Source organism: Malania oleifera, chromosome 10, assembly GCF_029873635.1.
Source record: "Malania oleifera isolate guangnan ecotype guangnan chromosome 10, ASM2987363v1, whole genome shotgun sequence".
Lineage (NCBI taxonomy): Eukaryota > Viridiplantae > Streptophyta > Magnoliopsida > Santalales > Ximeniaceae > Malania > Malania oleifera.
Window position 1 is genome coordinate 7463647 of NC_080426.1, and position 7567 is coordinate 7471213.

Below are 7567 nucleotides of genomic sequence, written 5' to 3' on the forward strand. Positions count from 1 at the left end.
ACTCTGATGTCGAGAGTTACTTTCAAATCTTCGAGATAAAGACTCGATTATGGCAAATGAGGCAAGGTGAGAGAGATGTCACCGAGTACTTCATGGAGATGACATACCTTGGGCAGGAGCTCTACCTGAGCATCGAGGAGGAGTGGGAGTGCTCCGGCGACAACACCCGCTACAAGAAACGACTCGAGAACGAAAGGGTCTTCGAGTTCTTGGCCGGTCTCAACCGTGAACTGGATGATGTGCGAGGAAGGATACTTGGTTGACGACCCCTTCCATCAACCCGAGAAGTATTCACAGAGGTGAGGTGTGAGGAGAGCAGACGGAAAGTGATGCTGAAGACACCTATGGGCCATATTGGGGCTGAAATATCAGCCCTAAACCCGAAACCAAATGGGCCTGAAGTTTCGGCCCTAATTTCAATAGGCCCTACGGGATTTGGGCAAAAGCCACATAAAGGGAGATTATGGTGTGAGCACCGTCGCAAGCCAGGCCATTCAAAAGATACTTGCCGGGAAATTCATGGAAAGCTTGCAGATTGGAAGCCGAGGCAAAATCAAAAAAATCGTGGCCATCAGGCAGGTACTGATAATTCAGCTGAGAAATCACAAGGTGAGAAAAATAACAATATCACTCCCAGTGGCGTATTCAGTCCAGTGCAGTTGGACTAGCTATATAAAATGTTCTCCTCCATTCAAACATCGGGTCAGTCTTCCACTGGTTCTTTAGCCCACTGAGGTAATTTTCTGTCATCCCTAAACACTACATCCCATTATAAATCACCATGGATAATTGACTCGGGTGCCTCTGATCATATGACTGATTCTTATCATTTGTTTTCATCTTATTCATTGTGTGCTGGAAATTTGAGGGTTAAAATTGCAGATGGATCTCTCTTATCTATTGCAGGCAAAGGAAGTATTCGAATATCTGATTCTATAACTTTAAAATCTGTCCCACATGTCCCTAAGTTGTCTTGCAATTTGTTATTCGTTAGCCAGTTGACAAAAGATTCCAATTGCTTTGCTAAATTTGTTTCTTCTCACTGTGTTTTCCAGGACCTATCATCGGGGAAGACGATTGGCAGTGCTAATGCATGTGAGGGACTCTACTACTTTGAGGAGGCAAATACGAGTGAACAATGTAATACTGCAATTTGTGATTCTGCATCTATTTCTAGAGATAGTGAAATTTTGTTATGGCAATTTTGTTATGGCATTTTAGGATGGGTCATCCAAATTTTCAATATTTAAGACGTTTATTTCCTTCCATTTGTTATAATAAAACGTCTTCTAATTTTCAATGTGAAATTTGTGAGCTTGCAAAACACTAGCATAATTCCTTCCTAAAGTCCACATACAAGCCATCCCGCCCATTTACTATGATTCACAGTGATTTATGGGGGCCTTCACGCTCTCTTAATCGCACTCATACAAAATGGTTTGTTACTTTTATTGGTGATCATACTCGTATTTGTTGGGTTTACTTGTTGAAAGATAAAATTGAAGTCTGTTCTATTTTCTTCAATTTCCACTTGATGATTCAAACACAATTCCACACTCATCCAAATTTTACGTACTAATAATGATACGGAATATTTCAACACTATCTTGGGACATTATCTTCAAGAAAATGGAATTATATATCAAAATTCATGTGTGGATATCCCTCAACAAAATGGGGTTGCTGAACGTAAAAACAGACATATACTTGAAGTAGCTCGGGCGTTGATGTTCACTACAAACATGAAGAACTATTTTTGAGGTGATGCTATTTTAACAGCTACACATCTCATTAATCAAATGTCGAGTCGAGTTCTTTCTTTTGCCACTCCTCTTCAGAAATTCCAGGAATATTTCCCCAACTCTCGACTCCACTCCAACCTCTCTCTAAAAATCTTTGGATGTACTGCCTTTGTTCATATTCATGCTCACAATCGGGATAAATTGGAACCTCGTGCCATTAAATGCGTCTTTATTGGTTACTCTCCTACTCAGAAAGGCTACAAATGTTATGATCTTGTCTCAAAACGAATGTTTGTTAGCCTTGATGTCACGTTCTTTGAAACCACTCCTTATTTCCAATAGCCCTCTCTTCAGGAGGAGAAGTGGAGTGAAGATCGGTTCTTTGATTTCCATACTACTGAATCTGTGCCATCTACTGAGTCTCCCATTGCATCATTTCCTAACCTGTCATATGCAGGTGATCACTTAAACTCAGGGGGAGACGCAAAAAAACAAATTAATAAGGAAACACTTGTTTACTCAAGAAAGCCAAAAACAAGGAACAGGGAGAATCTCATACCTGAGGCACCACAAGAGTTGGAACCGGTGATAGCTCCGAGCAATCATGAGTCCACGCCCAGTCCCCGTCAGGTAATAAATGACCATGAGCTTTCTTCTGATAAGTCTGCACCTGATGACATCAATTTACCTATTGCAGTCAGAAAACAAACTAGGTCATGTACTCTATATCCTTGGTCAAAATACATGTCTTATAAAACCCTATCTATAGGGTATCGTGGTTTTACCTCTAACCTTGACAGGATAAAAATTCCAAAGAATATTCAGGAAGCCTTGGAAATCCCTAAATGGAGGGAAGCTATCATGGAAGAAATGTGGGCTCTGGAAAAAAAATGGAACTTGGGACGTTATGAATTTGCCGAGAGGAAAGAAGCCAATAGGTTGCAAATGGGTATTCACAGTGAAATATAAAGCTGATGGAACAGTTGAAAGATATAAAGCCAGACTTGTTGCAAAAGGGTTTACACAGACCTATGACATTGACTACACGGAGACATTTGCACCAGTGGCGAAATTGAACATAGTTCGAATCCTTTTGTCCTTGGCAACTAACTTAGATTGGCTACTATAGCAACTCGACATTAAGAATGCTTTTCTAAATGACGAGTTAGAAGAAGAAGTTTACATGACTATACCACCAGGTTTCGGTAAGAGAGGTGAAGAAAATAGAGTATGTAAACTCAAGAAGTCCTTGTATGGACTCAAGCAATCTCCCAGAGCATGGTTTGACAAATTTGCGAAAGTGATAAAGAATCAGGGATATCGACAAGGGCGATTAGATCACACTATGTTCTTCCAATAGTCTAAAAGTGGTAAGAAAACAATTCTGATAGTGTATGTTGATGATATAATCCTAACTGGAGATGATACAGTGGAGATGGAAAGATTAAAGAAAGTCTTAGCTGCTGAGTTTGAAGTTAAAGACCTGGGACAAATGCGATACTTCTTGGGAATGGAAGTTGCTAGATCAAAGAAGGGTATCGGTTTCTCTTAGCGAAAGTATATCCTTGATCTCCTAATCGAAACTGGCATGCTTGGATGCAAACCTAGTGAAATCCCGATTGAAGCCATAAAAAGGGTTGAAGACTGCGGAATAACAGTTGAAAAGGAAATGTATCAAGATTGGTTGGTAAACTAATTTACCTATCGCATACCAGGCCCGACATTGCATTTGCGGTAAGTGTGGTAAGTCAACACATGCATTCACTGAAAAAGACTCACCTAGATGTTGTGTATAAGATCCTCAGGTACCCCAAGGGTTCTCCGGATAAAGAACTCTTCTTCAAGAAATGTGAAAGCAGGGAAGTAGAAATCTTCACAGATGCGGATTGGGCAGGATCAGCGGAAGATAGAAGGTCTACCACCGGATATTGCACTTTTGTACGGGGAAATTTGGTAACTTGGAGGAGCAAAAAACAGAATGTAGTGGCACGAAGCAGTGCTGAAGCTGAATTCAAGGCAGTTGCACAAGGGATATGTGAAGGACTGTGGTTAAGAAAACTCTTGGAAGAATTACAAATCTCGGTGAAATTCCTTATCAAACTCTATCGTGACAACAAAGCAGCCATCGGTATCTCTCTCAATCCAGTTCAACATGACAGGACTAAGCATGTAGAGGTGGACCGACATTTTTTCAAAGAAAAGGTTGAAGAAGGAACTATCTGTATGACTTATGTACCTACCAAGGAACAAACTGCAGACATCTTTACTAAAGGGTTAGCCCGACAGAGCTTCAATGACTTCATTGGCAAGTTGGATATGATTAATATCTATGATCCAACTTGAGGGGGAGTTTAGAAATCCCGAGTATTTTCATGTATCTTGAGTAAATTAGGAAAGTGTGTAAACATAGAAGATTGTATATTGTTGAGGGTGATTCTTATAGGAGATTGTTACCATAGTTAGAACTTCCGATTTTATTATATATTGTAAATTGGGCTGCGCAAATTCATTCAAGAAATACATAAATTATATTCTGTTTTCAAACTGTCATATGCCACAAATTTTTGATAAACAAAAATCTGTTTGACAAAAGAGTCTAAAGAGTGGACACAAACGTAGAAAACTAATGCGTTCAGTAGATACAAATTTCAGCCTCACCTTGTTGTGTAAATGCACTGGATTTGTTCTGACCAATGCCATAAAAGTAGCATAATATGCCCATTATGGTGGAACCAACCAACCAGCTCAATTTCATCTGCTTATTGGAAAATCTTATAATTGTGGTCATAATTGATGAACCACTTCAGAATGAACACAATTACAATGGGAAAACACTGTCATCTGCCTATCCTGTAGCAGCTGATTCTTTTCCATTTATTTAAAGAACTCGATAACCACAAAAGAAAAGAAAGAAGATCTGTTTGACAAAAGAGTCTAAAGAATGGATACAAATGTAGAAAACAAATATGTCCAGCAGATACAAATTTCAGTCTTCACTTGTCATATAAAATGCACTGGATTTGATATGACTAATACCATAAAGGTAGAGTATAATATGGCTACCACAGTGGAGCCAATCAACCAGCCAAATGTCAAGCAAAAAAAAAAAAAAAAAATCAATCATCCAAATTACATATGCTTGTTGGAAAATCTTGTAATTGTGAACATAATTGATGAACACTTCACAATGCACACAATTACAATGACAAAACATTGTCATCTGCCTAGCCTGTAGCAGCCCATTCTTTTCCATTTTTTAAAGCTTGATGGCTTGTTCTAAGTTTCCCAAACAAGGATTATATATTTAAAATACTGACTTCTTCCCCCACCCTCCCCTTGAGTAAGTGAAAGAAAACTAATGGACCTATATCACTATTATAAAATAAGCAACAATGAACAACCCAGTTCACTTGGTCTAAGGAGTGTGAATTTTTTGGGTTGTGTATGCCAGCAAAATAAGATGATATTAATTACTGTAAGAATGCAATGAACTGAACAGAAATCCTTTGTTAAACAATCCTACAATAGATAAGAAAAAGGGGAAACCAAAAAAGAAAAATTAAGGCTAGCTGGCCTGTGGTTCCATGTTCTTGATTGAGAATTCTGATCTTGTCATCCACCATCTGCGATGGGGATGCCAGTTCCATTACCATAGACTAACCTAGACATGATCTTAGATTACCACTTTACCGAAAAGCTTAAGCTGTTAGGTTGTGGGCCAACAATGCATATCAAGCTTTAACAATTATGATGATGATGATGATGATGATGATGTTGAATGTAAACATCTGGAAAAAATTTCATATAATGGGGACGTAAAGGTGTTCGCTGTCTAAATATAATTTGAAGTTATTTTACATGTCAGAGAGATGTTATCTGACAATTTTCAGGTTGTTCAAGAATTAGTCTTGGGGCTCAGATGGAGATGATTGTTGTTTTATATAATTTAGTAATTTTGAAGATGTTAAGTTTTCACCTATGGATTTTATGAACTATTAATTACTTGATTGAATTGGAGCCATATGGTCATATGGGAGTAGTTCCTTATTTCTACTACAAAAGTCTAGCTAAAGTTTCTCTTTAGTTTGGATATTGATAGAATCTGATGCTCTGGAATATAGATTTATTCTATGCTTATTCCCTTCCATTGCTTGCTGCATCCTGTTTAAAGGTTAGTTGAAGAATGTTTACTGGTGGAATATTTCCTTTCAATTTCAGCACAAACGAATTAGAATTGTGGTTCTAAATTAACCGCAGCATGCTTTCTGGATAGTTAATCATTTGAAGTCTTCTTTGACTTCTATTTCTTACTTTCTCCACTGCCAAACAGTTTCTGATGGCAATTCTGAAGCAGTGTGGATATTGCTTCTTAGAATTAGAATTTGCTTTTCCCAGTAGCACCCAATTCTCATCAACAGCACTTATATTCACCTTTGTATACTTCATCAGGATATTCTCAAGGACATGGCTTACAGAAATTGAAAGCACTGGAAACGAAGGCTATAGACAATATAAGAAAGTAAGATTTATGATGGTTATTTATTATTTTATTTTATTCTCTCATCACACCATAAAAGAAAAGCTCTCTTTCCCTTTTCCCCCATTGTTGTGCCCTATTTTATTTTAGTCAGATAATTGGCAGGCACTAGATTCAGAAGCTGCAAAATGCAAAAAATTCATAGGCATTTTATTATTTAAAGAGCAGAAAATGGTAAAACCTAGAGTTATAGCTCAGTGGTTTCTGCATCTCGTAGGGGAGAATTGAGTTTGTGGTTTTCATATTCAAGGTTTTGGGTTTGAACTTGGGAGGGAGTGGGAAGGGGTATGGGATGGGAGATGTCGGCCTACCTCTGGTGGCTATTCACGCAGCCAAGGCCCTGGGCCTCAAATGAACCAAAAGAGAAGCTTAAGAGGTTTTTGTTGGTTTAGTGCTTTCTGTCCACCAAACTGTAGGTTATACATGCTTGTTCTCTCTTTATGCACTCCTGTTTTGGTCCTGCGGAGCTAATAGCATTAGGCCTCACTTGCACAATGTGCTGTGCCCACAAACAAATGCTGGAAAGGTTTAAAGTGCTTTTTAATGCCAACAAATGAAGTGGAAGTCACTGTGATTTGATAGTGAATTCTTGTATTGGCTCTGCTTGAGTTTGACTACAACATCTTCTTGTGTTGGTTTGAGGGTGGAATTCCAAGTTTTGCTCTCCATAAGAATCAGATGAAGTGGGAGTCAACAATGGAATCCGCACTCACCAATGTAATGGTTTTGGGCTGGGGTAAACCCGACTGCACTATTTTAAGGATTGGACGGCACCTACTGTCAAAGATTGGAAATGGAACATCTCATTATTATTATTGTAGTCATCTTGAGAGAAACTATGCTTCTCAAAATCAATTGTATGGATTAGTCAGAGTATTCTAATTTTTATCTTTTTTGACTTGTTGATCCTAGTCCTAACTGTCCCGAGGCAGTGAAAATTTGAGAATTTTAGGAATGTGAATTGGGAATCCAAAATTCTCATTCCTTGCGAGAATCTTATGAAGTGGGGACAGAACCTTTATTTTTATTTTTTTTTTCGGTGGGAAATTTGATTTGGTTTGCTCACATAGCATGGGAATTTGTAATCTGCTTACTTTCTGTTTGGAGAGTCACATGGCTAAAAAGTATTATAAAAATAAGGTGTCATTCTTATAGGAGTCAAGGATTATTTAAAATATTGATAGACATGTTTATAGATATAATGGATTCTTTAAGGAATTCTAAATGTTTGCGGTTGTAGTTCAATGTGAAATAAGCACGTGCATCTAAGATTCCCCGATTCACATTC

The 7567-nt window shown here is 38.2% G+C and overlaps 1 long non-coding RNA gene across 4 annotated transcripts in view; it reads left to right on the forward strand.

Moving 5' to 3' along the window:
• Positions 1-7185, forward strand: part of LOC131165838 (uncharacterized) — a 49228-nt gene extending 42043 nt beyond the window's left edge. For 2 of the 4 annotated variants that reach the window (XR_009139658.1, XR_009139656.1), the window contains one exon: positions 6192-7185. This is a non-coding gene — a long non-coding RNA (uncharacterized LOC131165838). Of the gene's footprint in view, positions 1-1055; positions 1325-6191 lie in introns of those variants that run through there. The other 2 variants (XR_009139660.1, XR_009139659.1) reach the window with 2 other exon arrangements.
• Positions 7186-7567: the final 382 nt, after the last annotated feature.